General features: G+C 39.6%; 1 protein-coding gene across 2 annotated transcripts in view; it reads left to right on the top strand.

Moving 5' to 3' along the window:
* The first annotated feature begins 1,283 nt into the window (after positions 1-1,283).
* Positions 1,284-21,626, top strand: part of LOC128744000 (polypeptide N-acetylgalactosaminyltransferase 5) — a 129,161-nt gene continuing 108,818 nt past the window's right edge. For both annotated transcript variants that reach the window (XM_053840734.1, XM_053840733.1), the window contains exon 1: positions 1,284-2,303. The gene's annotated coding sequence lies outside the window, so the exon portion shown is untranslated. The remainder of the gene's footprint in view (positions 2,304-21,626) is intronic.

Here is a 21,626-nt window from a genome sequence, read left to right as displayed (position 1 = left end):
CTTCGCAGCCTTCTCGCAGATGTAGTTGACGTGGCTATTGAAAGTCTGTCGTCGATCATGACTCCGAGGTTCTTTACTTCGCGTTTCGAGGCTGTTCTGCACACTCCGACTCTAATGAGTATTCGCTGCATCGCTTTACAATTGCCAAGTAACATCGCGGTTTTCTGGTGTGCGATTTGCAGAAACATTTCGATCTCCTCGAATGGTACGCCTTTCACAACCAGTACGAAGTCGTCTGCAAAGCCGACAGTCTCCGTCGACTTGGGTAGCTTTCATTTTACATACATTGGGTTCCACAAGGTTAGGCCCAGGATAGTACCCTGGAGAATGCCTGCTGTAATCTAGTTTTTTTCCAACAGCTGGCCCTGAAAGTAGCTTTTCAATTGAATTTTGAAGAGGTATTCTGGAACCATCATTTTGTGTAGCGCGCGAGCCATCGGTTCTCAGCTGGCGCTGGTTATAAGCGTTTTAGACGTCTATCGGTACTACAGCACAATAACGATTACCGCGTCTCTTCAGCTTCATCGCTTTTTCCGCTCTTTCATTGACCATGTGGAGTGTGGATTGCATCCACGTTGCTTTATTCTCGACCTGAATCAAAACTGTAACTTTGTAACTGTGCGCTCGCACCGTCTAAGAATTTTTACAATCTGTTGAGAATCATTCTCTAGCACTTTTTTAGATTGTCCAGTAGGCATATTGTAGGAAACTGATTTACCTGGTGGCTTTCCTATTTGTAATAATGTTCTATTGTCCAGCAAACACACATTGTGGTTCGCGTGAGGAAGGCGCAGTTTTATACGCAAGCGGTTTTGAATGTTTTTTTTTTTCAGCATGGAATATCGTCAGTATATGTCACACCCCTTGACTTATAGACTCATTATGCTTATTCTTCGCATTTATTTTCTTTCATAACTTCACCCAACCGAGTGTAGAATAAATAAACAAAACACAAGCATTTAATTTTTTTCCTACAGACAACAAATTGCTAATCTGAACAATTATTTTTTGTTATTGTAGTGAATAAAAATTCATTGTAAAACTTCAAACGTTTTGGCATTCGCCACATTCAAACATCTCTCTAGGTTTTGTTTTGACATTTCCGTACGAACTGATGACGTACAGGTACAGCTTCCATGCTATGTTTCACGCACACTACCGTTAGTTGGAGCTTTTTCGATACTTGCTGTGCTGTTGCTGTGGTGTGAACGCTGTATAAGCATTATTGAGCATCAACACCGCAGCAACGGTGCTGATACCTTCATAAAAGTAGTGGACGTGAAGGTGAACGGTTCGGTACGAACGGTGCTGCTCTGCTAGGTATCGTGTGTAAAACTGCCCTGTTGGAATTTGTTCCAATTAGATTTTTCCGTATCGTCGCAGCACGTTTCGCAAATGGATTGAGCAGATAATGTCGGCAATTGAAAAGATGAATTAACGCAAAACTGGTCGATAGTAATAAGTGAAACTGTGCCCTGCAGCGGCCGAAAAAACATTGCGGCAACATGCTGATGTCTTTGCATTCGTCTTTTGTGTTTTATTGACACCGTGTCATCCATCTATAGACAACGGAGGAGTGTGCTGTGTGTATGTGAGAGCCTGTCGAAGAATATTGTTTTGCAAGTAGGTACACATAGAACGCGAGAAAGGTTTGATTTGCGTAGGTTTCACTGTTTGGTGTTCCGACTGGGTTTATATCAATAGATTAATAAAGAAAGCAATGGAAAGTGTTTGAAGGGTAGTGATTGGAGTGATGAGCTAGTTAGGCATTGTGGAAAAAAAATAATAATCCGGAAATACCACTTCAAGTGGAAATACAAGTAGAAGTTGAGTAGTGCGTACGTGTACAAAAGGAAGGCGCTCCCGAAGAGAGAGTTGTTTTCGGGAAGTGCAGTAAAACATAAATGATAATGATAATCAGCAAATCGTAAAACCATCGTGTCTGCGCTCCATGGGATAATTTCTATTTAGTTTTCTCATCAGACCAATATTTGAAAAATAAATATAGCGCTCCATTTGCACGGTAATGGAAATAGCAGCGTTTTCGAGGTCGTCAACAGTCAGCTAATTGGTGGCACAGAAGAAAATTGGGTAAAGTGGAATCATTTCGGATGTGTGGACTGTGGAGAAACCCGTAAACTAAGCTACGAAAGTGGTTGTTATCATATGTGATTGGTGTGGACTCTGCAGTGGTATTGAATTGTCGACGTTGCGTTGTCCGCTCGCAGTCGGGGTGCAATCTTAAGTGCTGCTGGCTTCCGCTGGTGCTGCTGTTGCTGCTGCTTTCCTCTACCCTTTTCACGGTAAGTGTGCTAAACGCAAAGCCACACAATAAACGGCAATGATGATGATCTTGTGTTGAATGGAGATCATTATCTCATTCTGGTGATTTGATGTTAATATTTGTTTGACTCTCGGTTCTGTGCGATGAAAAGGATGGGACGATTTCCAGCATCTTATTTTGATGGATGATAAACAATGTAACTTGCTCGCCGTATAGAAATTTAAAGCTAATCAGTGTCTAGACATTCCGCTGCAATGAACGAACGGCGGCCGGCCATCCGTCACCAAGGTTGCAGATAATCGAATCAGTGAGTAGTGCTCACTACTCGGTTATCAGCGATTTTACTTAATGTTTTTATATTCTTTGGTACGAGTGAGGCTGCCTACAAAGAAACCTAGCCAACTAGGATGATCTACGTCTTACGGCAAGTTTTGGCTAGGTAGGGTGTCATTCCAAAAAATCTCCGCCTGGTTGATTTTCAATATTTTTGCATCGACCGATCGGAAAATTTTTTACGCATTGATTCGCATGGGAAAAAAGATCCTATTTAGCAAATTACTATTGGAATAAGCATTAATTCAATACGAAAATTGATGGACAAGACACAAACACGTATCACTCTTACAACATTTAAGGATAAAAACAATATTTACAAAAATTAATAATTCAAGCCCAGTCAAAATTAAACAATCAGCCATTCACATGTAAGCACGCTTTTGCTTTCCAAGACCGTGACGAAAGATTTTAGAAATAGGTGGAATGCCTTCCCTACAACATATCACAAATTATTCTTTTCTAATAAGACTAGTTCAAGTGGATGTCCTGAGAGTAAACAGTTTCGTTAAAGAGTAAAAACATGCTTCCCCTTGATCTGATTTGATCGCTTAAATATTGAACTTAGTCCAATTTAACGTCCTGACAGTAAACAATTTTGTTAACCACCCCTTTTATTCAACCGATTTTATTGATTAATTCTTGAAACTAGTCCAATTTGATCTCCCAAATATGAAGTGTTACAGAAAAGTGAGCGACCATCCACTCGTTTTGCAAGATTGCATCCGTATAGTCCAAGAATTTGTTCTAAACTGATGTCTTGCACGAAAACAAGGCTGAAGGGATATTTGTGCATGTGACATAACGCAGCAATTCTCAATGCGGGGAAAAATCAGCGACTCTTATCTTATGTCTTATCTGAAAATAGTTTTTTGAGCGATACATTTGCTGTCTTGCATCAAGTAGTTGCTTGTAATTCTGTACATACTTTTTTTCAAAAAGTGCTACGAGTTCGAAGTTTTAGTTTTGAAGTGTGTTTGAAAATTATATTGCTAATATGTACATGCGATTATATAGTGACCGTGCAATGATGAACCACTTGACAAAGAAATGGTCCATTCTCGAGCCTTGATAAAGAATACATATTATTCGAAACGTTGGTAGAAGAGAAAAACACCGTTTTTCTGCTTATTTACTGCGACTGCGAAGCCGAAAAAGTTTCCATTCTGTACATAGTCTCAATTATACTGTAAATTAATTCATCACAATAAATGGTGCTATCAACTATTTTCGAGAAAATTTACGAATCGGAATCAGTGTTGTAAATGATAATCCAGATAATGTATTTATTTTTCCCTTAAACATTCATTGTAATTATGCTGCTTAAGCAAGTTAACTTCGTCAACTACATACTGATTTAAAAGCAGTCACTAAAAGCACTTTCAGAGGTTTGTTGTTAATTTCTATCGTCTTTGAAGTTTTTGGTTTAATGACGTACTCATTTGTAACCTTTTACACCATTTTTGGTCGATGTTTTATTGTCTTTTTTTTATTATTATAGTCACTTTAACAGCTTAGGTCATTCGCGACTTCTGCCGGGTTTGAAATTGGTACCCGGTTCCTCGGCGTGAGAGGCATGAATGCTACCTACTGCACCGGGATTGACCCCTACTGTCTATTTAGTGTCTCTTCAATATTTTTTTTTTGAAACGATGATTCTACAATTAATGAAGGGACGGTAAGGGAAAGTAATGAAGAAGGATTTTTTTCGGGAATGAAGGGGAAGGGTGGAAAGGAAGGGGGGGGGGGGTGGTAATAGGTAGCTATGCTTAACAAGTTGTCGTTGTGACTCCTATCTTTTGTCCAATGCTGGAAGGTGCATGGGTCGAACCAAGCTGTAATCAGAGATAACCGGATTTGAACCCACAACACCTGCCAGGGCGTGTCGCTCACTGGTACCCGTATACCTTTGAACCACAGAGGCGCTAGACAAAAGAAGTCTGCACAACCCCCCTTATTAACCATAGCGACATGGGTTGTCATCCATCCATGGATGACATGGGTCTCTTCAATGCCTCTACATCTATTCATATTCTTTTCGTCGTTTTGCATTGTTTTTGGGCATTTTTTTAAGCTTTATTGGAGTTTTTTTGGTACCTTTTCACCGTATTTTTGTCATCTTTAGTCTTTTCGTCTACATGTGTTTACCCCTTCGTCGTGTCCGTCGTCTTTTCGTTGTCCTTTCATGACCTGTTCGCCGTCTGTTTGTCGTTTATTTGTTGTCTTTTCGTTGCTCTGTTGTTGTCTTTTCGTTACCTTTATCATTGTTTATTCAGCATATAACCGTTGCCTTTTCGGTACGTTTTCGCCGTCTTTTTGTAGTCTGTTTACTGCATTTTCTCGTATTCGTCATCTCTTTATCTTATTTTTTTATTGTCTCTTCGTGGAGTATTCCCTCTCGTACAGATGACCCAACGACTGTCAAACAGCGGCGTAAAACCGAAGACAGCTGAGCTGGTAAAGGCCAAGAAGGTGTTCGGTCTGTTAAACCATCAACCGAAACTTAAGATTCGTGATGGGGCGAACGAGGCGGATTTTTCCATCTGATTTGTCCAATAAACTATGAAACGTGTAGGTCTCCACGTTTTGAAGCTCTGGAAGGCTCCGAGCCGGAACGACAAGCAAAACGCGGCGGTTAAAACACTTGTCAGGAAGCTGACTAACGAAACCGAGATGCGCTGTGATGGACGACGAGACTTACATCAAGACGGATACAAAGCAGCTGCTGGGGTAGGTAAGAAAGAAAAAGGAGGACCAATTCGCCAAAAAGTTCTTGATTTAACAGGCCAACTGTGGGTGCGGTAAGATGAGCCAACCGTAGATCACGACCAGGGATGGCACAATCACTTTGACTCAATTCACATTCAGTTGACAGTACCGTCACAGTCATGCAGAATTTGAAAAAGTTATATATGGGACGATTGAAGAACTAGTTATGATCTACAACTTTTCTGAATAAATTTTCAACTTCAAAAAATATTAATGGTACAGAGATTACAATGGCGTTTTTGTTCCAAAAGACGTCAACACATCGAACGCGGCGAAACTTGCCCGATTGAGAAGCTAGGGGACGTAAAAAACCTTCTAAAGTGATGGGAAACAAACTGGCTTTGATGAAACAGTCGGTGAAAGTATCAACAAAAGTTGGTCCTACTATTTCCCAATACCTTAAGAGTGATGTCAATGGCAAGGTGCAGGCATTCAGTTATAGACAGGACATCCAATAAAGCAATGAAGTAGAAGCACGCTGTACTTTATTACCTGAAAGTTTCAAGAAATAATGATAGTTCAGTTGAAAATTGCAACACCACGAAGAGCAAATATGCAGTGCACTATTCGTCCCTTTGTGATTGATGTCTTCTAAAGACGTATCCGACGAATGCAAGCTTTATAGCGATCACCGAATACAATCATACTGCCGTTCAGTTGTTTGTAGTAAACATTAAAAGTACGTAAAAAGCAATCCTAGAAAAGATATCACTTTCTCGAATGGAGCAGGCAGTCAGTACAAAAATGAAAAGACGGCTCATATTTTGTGCAATATGCAACCGGTATGCTAATTTGCCAACCATGCATAATAACCATGCACGATCGCTACGATCTTTCGAAAATATGACTGCTGACGATCAAGGTTTGCATGTGAATTGCAATTTTTCAAGAAGGTCGCTAGTTTATCCGAATGTTTTTCTCAGATACAGCTTACTTTCAATTCGGTTGCTTTATACACAAACGAAATAGAGCTTAAAATATCCTAATGTGACCTTATGTGAAGTAGAACACCATCAATCTAATCCAAACTACTGGAGATTCATTCCTTGATCATCACAACTAATCACACTTCGTGACATAAGCACGCAATTTTCCGCTGCAAAACAAGACAATTGAATTAGTTTGTTTTCTAATTTTTGCAACTAATAATTCACTGAGGAGATCGAATATCTTCTCTCTGTCCGATAACCACCGACTACCAAGCCAGCCCGGTGCATACCGGGTGAAAGTATGCCCTGGTTTCAACGATTCCACCGCACTAATCGGATAGAGCCGGGGAAACAGACAAAAAACTAGGCAACTGCAATCACACGGGCCATACCGATATCCGTGGAGAACTTCCCGTGGTGTAGCTTTGCCAAACACACCAAGTTCAAGTCTGTGTGCACCTGTGAGAATTCGATTGTGCATTGTTCCGTTCCATTCCTGGGTGGTTGGCGGTGGTGGCATTAGCCAGTTCGCACAGTTTGAGACCAACGACGACACGCATCGGTAACTGTTTCTAGTTTTGTTCAAACCTATGTTTAGTTATGCTAAATTCAACCATAATAAAACCGCCAAGTGTAAATAGATCTCGTTTCACAAGCACATTCGTGCTGAACTGAAACATTTTACTCCACTCCGATGTTTCTATTTATCGGGCCGAAGTGTTCCACTCATTTCGGAATTGATGGGTGAAAGTAAAAGTCTCATTTTGTGGTTGCATTGTGCAGTACATGTCTGATTGCAATAAATCTATGTAGAAAGTCCATTTCAATTGGGCGGATATGTTTATTTTGTGTCGAGTGAGAAGCGTACTTCCGGAATGAAGGTTCATCCACGTTCGACACGTTTCCTAGCTAGTTGTCCCACTATTGTCTAGGCATCACTACTTTGCAAGCATAAACTAACTGAAACCGGTATCGTCGTTTTGATTGGAGGGAAAATGCCGGTGCAAAAGTGACGGTGTGCACTCCACAACATACTTGCAACCTTCATCGCCGGTCAGGCATTCGTTCTTTGCCCCGACCGGTAACCGGTTATTTCATATCTTTCTACCGCACACACCAATGTTGGAGCACAATCATTAGGTGACTCACGGCAAGTCTTATAATGCAAGTTCAAACCAATTAAGTAGCAACGTTTTGACATTGATCGTACTATATTGACTATGTTCTGACATGTTTGGAAATACTTAAATTAGATTCAATAATCCCATCATCCAGAATCGTACGGAGCATTTGCAATTGGAAGTATGCATGCCAGTGTTGTCACCAAAGCCATACGCGGCGAACTTCAACGTAACGAACCGGTTACTATCCGGAACGCACCTACAGCGATGAGCGAAGATGGTTTTGTGTTTGTGCATACGCATTGGTTTGTGTTAAGGCAAGCGAGCAGCAAGCCAGCCAGTATGCCAAGTTCGATCCCATCTTTGGTTGGGTCTTTCAGCGGGGCAGGCAGAGCTTCAGCGACCGACTTCAGCGAGATTAAATTCATACGGTCGCGTTCGTTCATTCACTCGGTTGCCATATCATCATTATTGACTTCGATGCATCATTATGGAAATCGGGGGGAAAAACTGGTTGGCTCTACACGGTGTTCATCTTCATGATAGCATATGAGTTTTGATCTAGAAGTTGGTTTCTGTATTCTGGGAGAAGCGGAAATTACGGGTTCGATATGGAACCGAAGCTATGAGCTTTTTTCTGAAGCTTACACGTTCTGCATTTGTTGAATCAAATTAGCTATTTATCAGGAACGGAGAGCTTTAGAACTATTTCAGAGTTGAAAAATTGTATGTTCAATGTTACGTTTTTCGATCATTACCCCTGTTTACATGTTTCATCCTAGTTCTAAAAAATATAAAGCATGAAAATATTTCGTATTTTGTAATTATGCTTCTATCTGCCATTTAAACGTTACACAAATCAAGTAGTTTGTTCTTCTAAATAAATTGAAAAATCGCAGATTTCACCAGGGACAGCAACAACCAACACTGAGAGTGTTTCTAAAATTATTTTAATTCAAATTGGTGTATTTTTTTCCAATTGCTTCAATTGCTTGAATGTTCCACCAGTTTAGTTCCACTTTTGACCAATTAATCATTGAGATTAGTCAAGTTAATGTTCTTCAAATATTTTTAACTTCCATGGAATAGCATTTCAATTTCAATTTTGCATTAATCTAGAGGTTATTTTTATTTCTAAGAATACGAAAAGCAACGGGTCGAGGTGACTGCCCTGCGGAACGCCAGAGCAGATATCGAATGGCTATGACATGGTGCCCCCAATTCTCACCGACGCGCTGCGCTTACACGGGTACAAGAAAATCCATATTGTAAACCAATCCGGAAACCCGTACCGTTTCAATTTTTCTACCACGAGTCTATGCGGTACACGATCGAAGGCCTTTGAGAAGTCCACGTATATAGCGTCAACTTGTACTCTTTTTTCAACGCTATGTACAAATGATGAAACATACTTACTTACTTTACTTTACTTTAGTGGCAACGGTCCGTTACCGATCCTGCACCGAACGAATTATGTTCCTCCAGTACCATCGGTCCCGGGGTGCCGTTCTCCAATCCCCACGAACACCAGCTGACTGTGCATCGTCTTCGACAGCACACATCCACCGGAAAAAATCTGACATAGCCTATCCGCAAGTCAGGCATCCGCTGTGCTCTGAAAATAGTCTCAATTCTCACTGTTTTACAGGCATAGCGCAGCAGACCAATTGATTTGCTCTCTCTCTTAGTCGTATGTTACCTTCTACCGCAAAGGACGAGTTTTTTTGCTTTTGCAGTTTTTTGCTGCTTTGCTTTGCCCCCGAATGAGCGTCAGTTTTATTTCATCTTTTTTTTTGACGTAGGACTACGTCTTACGGCAAGTTTTGAGATAGGGTGTCATTCCAAAAAATCGAAAAATGCGAGCGTCACGAAAAATGAAAGGTTTTGAGCGCTAATAGCTCAGCGGTTTTCCGATCGATTTTCAATATTGTTACACCAATCGATCGGAAAATCTTCTAAGAATTGACCCAAATGAAGAAAAGTATGGATTCTTGATGTTGAACTATTGAAAAATTGAAAATAATGAACCTATGTCTTACCAGAATTCTCGCTACGTGATTGGTTGGAAGATTCTTTACGATGATCTAAACCTATACCAATTTGATATCTGTGCTTGGGAAGTAAGCCAAAACAAGTGACAGTTTCCTCATTTCAACAAGATTTCTTAACACCGCGGTTCAACCTAGACCATTTTGATGTCCTTGCTTGGGAAGTACGCCAGAGAGAGTAACAAAGCCCCCTCGTGCCAACAGATTTCTTACGAACGCAATTAAACCTAGTCCAATTTGATGTTTGTGTTAGGGAAGTGTGCCAAAAAAAATGACACAAGTTCGTTGTCCATCGATCGCAGATCGCTAATTCTTTGCTGCGAGACGATTAAACCTCGGCGAACTTGATATCTGTGTTGGAAGAATGTGCTACAGCTGTAGTGTTCGGTTATAATACTCTGTATGAATACGCATTAGAGTGTCCCAAAATAGCACTATGTCAGAAAACCCGGGGGCTCACCCCTCAAATGATAGCTTAGGGTGTCACAACAAAACTTTTATATGACGTCAACATTGGTTGCCGCGATTTAGGGGTCGCACATTTGAGTTTTATGAAAAAATGACATTTTGCAGGAGTAAATTCAGAAAAATATTTTTAGAAACGTTAAAGTAGGTGAAAAAAGGTACTTAACTATTTTTTTCACAATCATTGGGATCTGATACATTCATAAAAAAGTTATGGTGGCATGTCTGGAGTCATATTTGGTTACAAAAATTTATTGAATTCGGCAAAAATTTAAAATTTTCGAAATTTCATTTAAATAAACGTCAAAACAGGGTATCGAACAGTATCTCAGAGTAACGTACGTATACTGTATAGATGGGAAATTTTATGACGAACAACTTTGCCGAAGAAAGTATGGACGTATCTTCAAATCTCGCTGAGGTATTCACGTTTTTCTGAAGGCGGGACCAAACATATTTTCGCAATTTTCAATTTTTAGCAGTTCCACGTGAAAAAGGTAAATGATAAAACTTGAAGTATGTCTTCTAAACGTTACCTACGTGTTGGATAAGAAGAAATATGCACCTTCCACAGAATTTGGCACCATTTAGGCTCAAGAATCACTTTAAAAAAGGGCGTATTTATTTTAATAGGTACTATGTTTGAAAAATCGTATCTCCCGAAACTAGGGTTGCTCCAAAATGATGCGTGAGTTGTAGAAAATTGATTTTTCAACCTGAAAAAATAAACACTGAAATTTTTTTTTGATCCTTTTTGTACTATCAGTAGATGGTAGAATCAGCAAGGTGTATTCAGACAAATATTATTTCTAGTAATATTTATTCTAGTTGCTAACATGGTAATATAACGCGGATAACATATGAAAACGGCACGTTTATAATAAAAATATAAAATATATTAAACTTTTTTTTTAATATCTTAAATACGGTTGCATTTAGAAGCTAATTATTATTTTGAACACGTGTTGTCATGCACATATGAAGTTGTTTTTCAAATTCAAATTACATAGGTATATGTATAACGAGAAATATAAGAATAATAATAAGAAATATAATAATAATCTTAGGTTACAAAATATTCATAAAAGTCGTTGTTCTTCAAAATCCTTTGATAAATGTTGCACCATTTCAGAAAAAGTCTCAAAATGTATCCAATCACCACTATTTTTCCAAAAAAATCGAGGTTACCATTTCCTGTATATTTTAATTTTACATTTTTTCCTGACTTTGGAGCATAGTGAATTTTTTTTCAGTATTTATTTTTTCATGTTTAAAACTCAATTTTCAAAAACTCACGCTTAGGCTTCATTATGGAGCAAACCTAGTTTCAGGAGATACAATTTCTCAAACATAGTACCTATTAAAATCAATACGCCCTTTTTAGAAGTGATTCTTGAGCCTAAATGGTGCCAAATTTTTGGGAAGGTGCATGTTTCCTCTTATCAAAAACCTAAGTGACGTTTAGAGTAAATAGTTCAAGTTTTTTCATTTACCTCTTTCACCTGAAACTGCTAAGATTACTTGTAATTGAAGATCGCAGTAAACAGCGCGTGTGGACGGCAGCAAAATTTTTCGCTGTCAAAATTTTTCTTACAGTTTGTAAAACAATATTTAATAAAACGAATTATCGGTTCCGTACGGATTGGGAAGTTGGAAATAATCAAGCAGATTAGTTGTTAAAATAATCAAACAGATTAGTTTTTCGGCCAGCGGCAGCAGATATAGAATTAGCATGTGCCTTGAAGATAGTGACAAACAAGTTACATGTTTGGATGCAGACGGAATTACTGGAGGCAACTGTTACTGGAAGCGGTCCGAATTTACGCTTGTGCATACGGTAGTGACTTTTGCGGTTTATGAAGTTCTGCCCCGGAGGCACCCAAAACCTACCTTTCGAATAGGACTTTAAACTGTTTCAAGTTTAATCGAAAATGCTGTTCAGTGGCGGGATTTAATGGATTGGACGAAGAAACAAATGCCGGTGAGGTCGTTTCATAACTTCACTCGTTTATATATTTGATTTTCCTGCATTCATATATTTTATTATTTCTAAATTTTATTCTTTTACTAAGTAATTAAAATGATGCCAGGTAGACGGAATTTTTCAATTTTCAGAGAGCGAAAAAAAGGCGCTATAACCTTGGCCTATTGCAGCCAGACTATGGTTAATGCCATAAGTTCATCCCCGAGGGTCCGGAGTATCACTTAACCTTTATTAGCAAAGATACTCCCAACGACTACAATTTGTAATCTGTAAATTAATCAATATCTTCAAGGGAAGCGTTTGGTACGGGAGGTCCACGCTTTCTTCCTTCCCCTTGATTTCAATGAGTTGAATGGAATTAAGTATCATTTTTAATTCCACTTAATTCTTTGGAATTCTCTCTGCGGTACATGCTGCGCAGTTGGCCTGGCCGTTGACAAGAAAAATGACCGATTTAAGCAATCGGCATTTTCCAGGATGCCTTCAAGTATTGGCTGCGTTAGTGTGAGATAAGATAAGATAAGATAAGATTACCTCTTTCACCTGAAACTGCTAAAATTTGAAAATTACAGAAATGTGTTTTGTTCCGCCTTCAGAAAACGGTGAATATCTCAGCGAGATTTAAAGATACATCTTTACTTTTTTCGGCAAAGTTGTTCGTCATAAAATTTCCCATCTACACAGTATAGCTACGTTGCTCTAAGATACTGTTCGATACCCTGTTTTGACGTTTATTTAAATGAAAATTCGAAAATTTTAAATTTATCCCAAATTCAATAAATTTTTGTAACCAAATATGACTCCAGACATGCTACCATTACTTTTTTATGAATGTATGAGATCCCAATGATTGTGAAAAAAATAGTTAGGTACCTTGTTTCATCTATTATTACATTTCTAAAAATATTTTTTTGAATTTACTCCTGAAAAATGCCATTTTTTCATAAAACTCAAATATGCGACCCCTAAATCGCGGCAACCAATGTTGACTTCATATAAAAGTTTTGTTGTGACACCCTAAGCTATCATTTGAGGGGTGAGCCCCCGGGTTTTCTGACATAGTGCTATTTTGGGACACTGTAATACGCATGCTTGCCGTTTCATTAGAAGTGTAGTGCAAAGATGTGCTGTTGATAAAATAGGATTGAATTGGTAAAATCCCTTCAACGTGGGGAACCATGGGTAATAAAAACAATCTTTAATTTCAGTAAGGTAGCAGGAAAGCAATAGTTTGTATTCTTGATTTTGTTAATACATGAAAAATCGAATGATTACAAGCATGAATACATGCCACTATCACTACAAAGAGACTTACGTAGTCCTGCGTCACCTATATATGCGGTCGTGTCTTGTACACAACCCCCCTGATTTTTCTGCCGCAGCACTACCGAACGCATACGGAGCAAATCGTTTCAGTCCACATAATCGCCCGTCAGATATTCCGGATACGGAGCAAATAGTCTTTTGTCTCCAGTGTGCGAAGAAAAAATTATATTATTGATTAGAGATTTGATTTTCAGTAATGGTAGCAAACTTCTTGGCTACGCAAGTGACAGATGGCGGAGGACATTTGCACTAAACTGGAAGCGAAGGCTAGGAGGACTGAGATTAAAATGAACGTGTCGGAGACCAAATACATGAATAACAGAGGCTCAAACGACGCGAACGTGTCTTTTTCGCTGACGGTAATTGTTTACAGCGACGAACTCGAAGTGCTAGATGAATTCGTGTATGTGGCTACCAGCGATCGGTAGCCACGGACAACAACACAAATAAAGAAATCCAGCGGCTTATTCGGGTAGGACATCGAGCCTACTTTTCCCTTTGCAAAACACTGCGATCAAAAGCGTGTAAAGTCCTAGACACAATGCATATAGATTCTACTACGTTGCTGCAATTTGACAGTTTTTCCATTGGTTTTCTATCAATTTTCGGCAAAGTAGTCAAATCCGTATGCATTGTGTCTTGGCTTTAAGCCGCCGTTAGGGATTTGACAATACTCATGGATGATGCCTTTGCGCACGACATTTTTGCGGAGTACAAGCTGAAAGCGAAGAGCAGCGGAGGTGTATGAATGAAGAGCAACAGGCACTGCTTAGAGAGATTACCAACGTATATTTGGAGAAAGTCGTTAAACTATGGTGAACCGGACACGTCTTCAGGAAAATGTTTCTATACAACAACCCCCCCGGCACCTAGAACAGAGAGACTCAACGTACGAGATGGCGCGTCCAGGTCTAAAAGGTAACGAGTAACTCAAGATCGCGTTAACTGGAGCTTAAAACAGCAGAAACCACCCCCGCTTCTAAGCTACTGACAACGACGACGAGGATCGTACAACCAGCCCCGTAAATTTTCCTGTGCTCCAAACAGCTGGCTGTGAAATTTCAAGTTTGAAAGTGTAGAACAAATTTTCTTCTGGGGGGGGGGGGTCATATTGACGGCCGTGCATATCCTACTCTATTCGTCTGGTTTAGCTTTACACCCGCGACATCAAAATTTTATGCACGATGAGTATTGATTGATGATGATGATGAATATTGATATTGATGCATAGTATTTGGAAACAGCCAAGTGTATGTTTTGCCGCATTCGGTGTACTCTCTGGTCTGGATATTGCTCCTTCTCCTTATTGTTCCGACGAATGCTATCGTAGTACAAACGTGGGGTAATACTCTAATTGATCTGTTGATTTGAAATAAATGAATTTTTGACTTTAATAAAACGCACCGAGTTTGTATCTCCAATAAACACGCAAAACTGAAAAACTTTTGGATTTCTTGAAAAATTAAAAAAAAGTCCAATTACCACGAACGACAACGACCAGTTTTGAACTTGTAGACATAATATAATGATGGTAGTGACGCTATCTCATACCGCTCAAATTTTGAAATTAGAGGACTCCTGTATTCTGCATCGCAAAACAATTTTGGAAGAATTTTATGTTTTTCTCAGCTGCAGTAGTTTTTGAATGCTACAAAACGGCAAAAAACTGATGTGGTTACGTAATACTACAAGCATCTGATTAACATATACAACTATCTGAAATGACGCGAATATACTAATTTGGCGAGCAGTTTCGGCACAGATTTTCCATTTTACACACGTGCTGCTGCATGCCTACACGCATATCGACAGACAGACTACAAGGCATCGATGTATCCACTATAACGTCATATGGCTGATACCAAAACCCTAGAACTAGAATACATTTTAATATGTGACAAATCCGACAGCTCGCGTGAATATTCGGGAAAATTGTGGGGTTATCAAAATGTATTCTGTATAGAGCTTTGCCGGTGGTATTTTTTATCTACGTCAAGCGGGAAAAGTCATGTAGTTACGATGCTGTGTCACGGTCGAACAAAGATGTATGTGATTTTGGAATCCTTAATTTAAATTTTAAAATAAGCACAGAATTTAAGATTCCTTCATAAATAAATTCAACATAAATTACTTCAAAATTAAACAACCCCAGTTGACCGCAAATCCAACTTGGCATGACAGTTTTGTGGGAAGCACACATTCTGAACCAAACCACATAAACTCGACCCGAGAAAGAACAATCGACACAGAGAGGTGCATTTGCACCGGTTTTTTTTTCTTTCTTCCACCGAATTGCAATTGTCCTAGCTGCAATAGCATAACGTGCACCATCTGAACCGAAACATATGCTCGGGATTACCGGGCGAAATTCGGTCCAAATGCAGTATCTGAATCTTGTTTCACGTACACATGATGCGGGCAAAAAGCTTTGGAAGAACAATACATGTGAGCGGAATAATCGGCACCACACTCACGTTGGATGATGTCGTGCGGCGGTAGTGTCGAAGGGATTGCAGCAGCGCTTTGCGCCGTGCGCCTCGAATGCCGACGTGCATACCGACCGACATACACCGTGAATAGACGAATGGCACCGAAATGCCTGACTAGAAGTGATAAGTGGAAGAGAAAAGGCGAGCTCGTCCCTTTCAATCAATAGCGTCAAAAGAATCACTTTTCGTGAATCTGGTCGAGAATATTAATCAGCAGAGCGCCCAGCAGCGCCCACTGACTGCTAAAATGGACGGTTGGGTCCGTTTAGTGTTCGTCCCCCAGAAAGATTTTGTCCATCCGCCGCCGTCACCGTCGCGTCGGTCGTCGTCGCATGATTTACTTGTTTCGAAAAGAAAGCCTTTTCAAAGCGCTCTAAAAATGGCAGAGAATTAGATCCGCAAAGATAACAGACCAGCAAGAGACGGGTGCGGTGGTGGTTTCTTTCATCGCCAGATCTGTGTGTTAAGCGGATTAGTCGCTTCTATTACCACATAGCATCACTAGCGTGGCTAGACATAAACCAAAGGTGGGGCACCCGACTTTTCGGAATAATGTTTTGGCCTGTAACAATGGTGTAATCGTAAGATGGTGAATCTTTTATTACTTACTTTAGCAGCCGAGAGCCACAGTGGCTATCAAGAATTCCTCTCCATTATACTCGGTCCTGGGCTACTCGTCACCAATTCATTGCGCGCCTCGACACACGCAAGTCGGCTTCAACCTGGTCGACCATCTAGCACGTTGGGCCCCTCTATTCTTGCGACGTGGCCGGCCCACCGTACTCTCCCAACTATCGCCATGTACGATAGGAATCTCACCAAGCATTGCCTGTAGCTCGTGATTCATACGCCTCTGCCACTCTCTTTGACTTACCTACTTTAACGGTCCGTTACCAAACCTGCGCCGAACGAATTATGGTCCTCCAGTACCGTCGGTCCTGGGCTGCCGTTCTCCAAGCGCCACGAACACCACTTGTACGTGCATCGTCTTCGACAGCACACACCCACCAGATGCGGGGTCTGCCTCGGAGTCTTCGGCCTCTTCCTGGTTCTCTGCTTAAAATAGTTTTGGCTACTCTTTCGTCGGGCATTCTGGCCACGTGTCCAGCCCACCACAGCCTGCCACATTGCACTACCTTTACTATATCAGCATATTTGTATACTGGGTACAGCTCGTGATTCATGCGTCTGCGCCACACTCCATTTTCCATTTTGCCACCAAGTATAAATCACTCAATTTATATTTTTCGCTCAAAAACCCTAATCACTTGACGATCAGCTTCCTTTTGCGTCCATGATTCGTGTCCGTAAAGGGCCACCGGGAGGATTAGTGTTCTGCGTTAGTGTTAGTGTTAGTCTTATGCGAATTTGCAAACTACGGGACTTCAGCTGGCTACTTAATCCGTAGAAAGCCCGATTCGCGACTGCAACTCGTCGTTTCACTTCGCGGCTTACATCGTTGTCACATGTCACGAGCAGGGTTGCCACATGCACAGATTATTCTGTGTTTAACAGATATTTGAAAGAAATTGCCTGTACAGAATCTGTATGCATAGAATACAGATTTTCGCCAAATTACACAAATTAAACAGATTTTTGAGCTTTTACATGAGAGTGAAAGAGACGGAAAGAGTCAGCAAAATGACTCTCTTTCTCTTTCACTCTCATTGTTTTGCATTGGATAGATTTTTGCACAGATATTTTTCCTCGCCGTACAGATTGTCACATTTTTCCAACAAAAAACAGAGAATTATATGTGGCATCCCTGGTCACGAGTGTACCAAGGTATATTAATTCCTCCACTACTTCATATCGTTCCCCATCTAACTCCACCTCGGCACCAACACCACTTGGGCTTCCACGTTCCCTCTTTTACTACATGTCACAAAAATACCGGCCGATTAGGTTGAAAACTACGGACTCCAGCGTAATTGGATTTAAAATCAAAGTTGGAATTGGACTTGAAATTACTTGGAATTGGAATGCTAAAAATTAGCGTTGAAAATGTACTTAAAATTGGGGTGGACTGGATTTATTTGGGGTCCGACTGGATCGGACTTAAAAGAGAAATTAAAGTTTTTATTTAAAATTTTATTTGAAGTTGGAAATAGACTTGAAATTGGTTTTGAAAATAAAGTTCAAATTGAATTTAGAATCATGATTGAAATTGAACTTACAATTGGAATTTAAAATGAACGTAAAATGGATTTAACTTGGACTTGAGATGAGACTTGAAATTCAAATTGTACTAGATATTGAACTTGAAATCCGAGTTTAAATTTGACTTAAAATTGCACTTAAAATGAATTAAATTAATTAAAATTAGACTTAAAATGGGCTAAAATCGGACATTTAAATGGACCTGAAATTGAACTTGACGTAGGACATTAAATTAGACTTGATTTAGTCTTACTATTCCACACCTTTTACATCTTTCTGTTCCTCTTTTTTTTTCAATCTTGTTTATCCACTTTTTGTTTCATTTGTTCTCATTTTCTGTACCGTTTTCTTGGTTTTCGCTCTCGCTTTAATCTTTCCTTTCGAATTTCTTCTTTTTCTCTCGTTTTTCTGTTTTTGCTGTCCTGTGTTTACATGTACTGTCCAAGTTCCATTTTTCTTTGTTTCCTGTCCCATTTTTTAGTCTTGTTTTTTCTTCTGCTTTTTACTCATTTTTTTCTAATTTTCTTTGTCGTTTTCGTATTTTATTTTCCCCTTTTCCCAATTCCAGTTTTTGTCTTTTTCTAACTCTTGTTAGGAGATTCATTTTGCATTTTCGTCTGTTCTGTTCTTTCTCTTTTAGATGCCCCATTTTGTACTTCTTTTCTGTCACGTTTATTCTGTTTTTGGTGTCCTCCCAGTTGGTCTCGAGGTACGATGCTGGTCTAATAAGCCAGCCCAAGCAACAATGTAAGTTTTATTGTACACTTGTGGTGGTCTTCAAGACCATTTTCGGTTTTAAATACCATCATAAGAGTGTAATAAACCCCAAATTGTTACTTGAGAGTTGTTGCATATTTGAATCTTAACCGGGACAGGCTATACAAGTCAATAGGCCCGCAATTGGCCCTGTACCCTAACAGCTGACTGCGAAGTCACATAAGGTCAAGTTCCGTAAGCGGAATGTACACCAAAGGCTTTGCTTTTTTATTCAGTTTTTAGCACTCTTTTTTTACTTTGCTCTCCGGGTTCCTTTTTATCTTCGTCTGGTTCCAATTACCTTTTTCGGGTACATTTTTCTTGTTTTTCGTTTCTTCTTTTCGCCCCATTTTCGCATTCCACTCCCATTTTGTCCCATATTTCTGCTTTTACATACTGTTTGACCTCTGTTTCTCGCTTTTCTCATATCCTCTCTCGTTATTTACATTCGTTATTCTTATCCATTTAGGTCTCTCTTCTTTTCTGTACCGTCTGTCTCTTCTTGTTTTGTTGTCTCTCTTTTTCTTGACGGGTTTTCCACCACTTTTGGCAATTTTTGTCCTGTGGGCGCCTTTTCCTTTTCTTCTTTTCGACTGTTCCGTTTTTCTTCTTATTATATCCTGATTTTCCTACTTTTTTGTACCAAGTTATGTTTTTTGTTTCATCTAATTTGTTTTCCGATATCGTTTTTCTCTCCATTCTCCTCTTTTCCTTTTCTTGTTTCTCAACTTTCATGTTCCCGTTCTAACTCCTTTTGTTTTTCTGGTTTTCTAAAAGCAAAGCCTTGGGCTTAAACGTCTTGCTTAGACTTGACCATTCTTTATCGACAGACTTCACGACCGATTGTTAGAGTACAGGACAGTTACGGGGCTAGTGCAATAACCCTACTGACTCTATCTAGCAGCACCGCCTAGCCGAGATTCGAACATATGACAACTGGCTTGTTAGACCAGCATCGTACCTCAAAGCTAACTGGGCGGTAATTTTCTCCTTTTTTATCTAGTTTTCTTTTATTTTTTTCCTCTTTATTTTTTTATGTCCCGTGTTTTCTTACATTCTGTCACGATATTTCCTTCGTTTTTCTATTTTTCATGCCAGTTTTTCTTCTTTTTTTCTTTCTCTCGTGTTGTTTCTCTTTAGCTATGCCGTCTTCTTTTCTCTCTCTCGTGTTGTTTCTCTTTAGCTATGCCGTGTGTTTTGTGACGTCATAAAACAGATAAATAACCGCAAAAGTAGTGACAGATTAAATTGAAAACTGTGAACATCTGGGTAATAGAAGTTATTTTCTTTTATACTAAATTTTAAAGAGAATGTGGACCACGTTCCCCTAGTTTACCCCAACTTAGGCACGCCAGTGCATAGAATGGTTGTTCGGTTATGTTTTACTCGAGTCGAAACGGGGTAGCTTACCGTGAATGGTGAATGTTTCACAAGACGAAAAATTGGGTGTTTATTCGACTTGTTGGCTCTGTTCGAGTATGACCGTACTAGAATTCTCGTTCAATGTTTTGCTGCACCAAGGATCCTACTTTTAAAGTTTCATTTATTGTCATTCTGAAATTCATTCAATGTATAGAAAATGGCTGAAAAGTTGACTTTGAAACTTTGTTGTTTAAGTGTCCTTTAAAAGAGCTACTTGACGATTACACGACTAAACCCATAACGATGTGTGAGCTCAAATCATGCATTCATTCTTTGATTCCTTACGGTGAAAACTTGTGCTAAGGCTTTTTTTTGTACATGCGGTAGTCTGCAATTCAGCAGCACTATTCTACTGACAGACTCTAACCAAGCATATTCATCACATATTCCGGACACTCCGCATGGAGTAAAAACAAGACCTAACATAATTGAGTCCGGTTGTTTCTAAGCCTGAACAGCCGGGGTCCAGTTTGCAGAATTTTAATTAACACCCGCTCAGTTAGCACATACATAGACTGCGCCCTGAATGCATTTTTTTTCGTTAGAAGCAAATGAATAGCTAACTGGCCTCTGAACAGCAGTTTGCAGGTGTATGATGCATTTTTTTTACTACCACAGTGTGCATACGTTTGTTCTTGCCAGAGTATTTATACAGCAGGATATATACGCAAAGCTTTCGTTTTACCCGTACCGAACACCTACACTTCGTTGCACTTCGACATCAGACTAGAAGTACTTTCTAAGCTAAGCATCATCATCGTCATCAAGCGGGACTGTTGCTTGATGAATTGCAAGTACGAAGAAACTTGTTGCTTCGGGTAGAGCCTGCCTGTATCGAAAGTTGTAGAAGTTTAGTAGCACTGAGCTAGAGCAGCAACTCGACTTGGTCGGTGTAATTTATCGTAACCAAAATACGAAAAAGTTTACGATCTTTGTTTACTTGTGCTGTTGTTCTTAAAAGCTGATGCGAAGCATTGTAGAGTGTACGTAAGCATTTTACGTATTCATGATATGATTGGATAGATAGTAATCATGATCGGATCCTGATTTTAGATACACATAGAAATTTTTGCTAATGAAGTTTCGAACATTTCCTACCAATAAAAACTATACGATATAGGAATTTGAGGGCAGTTGAAGCTGGTGCACATGAATCATAATTTAAATAAGATGGATTATAAACAGGCTAATTTGGAGTGTAAAACAAACAATTAGAACAGCAAGATTGCTGATTGACATAAAGGGCATCGAAAGGGATGCCTTCAGGAGTAGAAAAGTTCCGACTAGGAATGCCAAGCTAACCATTTTCTGTATCAAACGCAGATGGTGTCTCAATTGGTTTGTTCGGTGTCAGAGAGAGAGCAAGCTAGGTCAGCGGTTTATTTGTTTAAGCCAACAGAACGAGTAACTCTCAGTGGTGCTGGCTGGCCACATAATTTCCCGATTCCATACAATCACATTGCGGCGTTTTTAATATCCGCAACATTTGAAGCTATACAGCCAACATGTTGATTGTTCGCAGTACGTTAAAAAGGCACCC

Source organism: Sabethes cyaneus, chromosome 3 (genome assembly GCF_943734655.1).
Source record: "Sabethes cyaneus chromosome 3, idSabCyanKW18_F2, whole genome shotgun sequence".
Taxonomy (NCBI): Eukaryota; Metazoa; Arthropoda; class Insecta; order Diptera; family Culicidae; genus Sabethes; species Sabethes cyaneus.
This window is presented reverse-complemented; position numbering and strand designations above follow the sequence as displayed.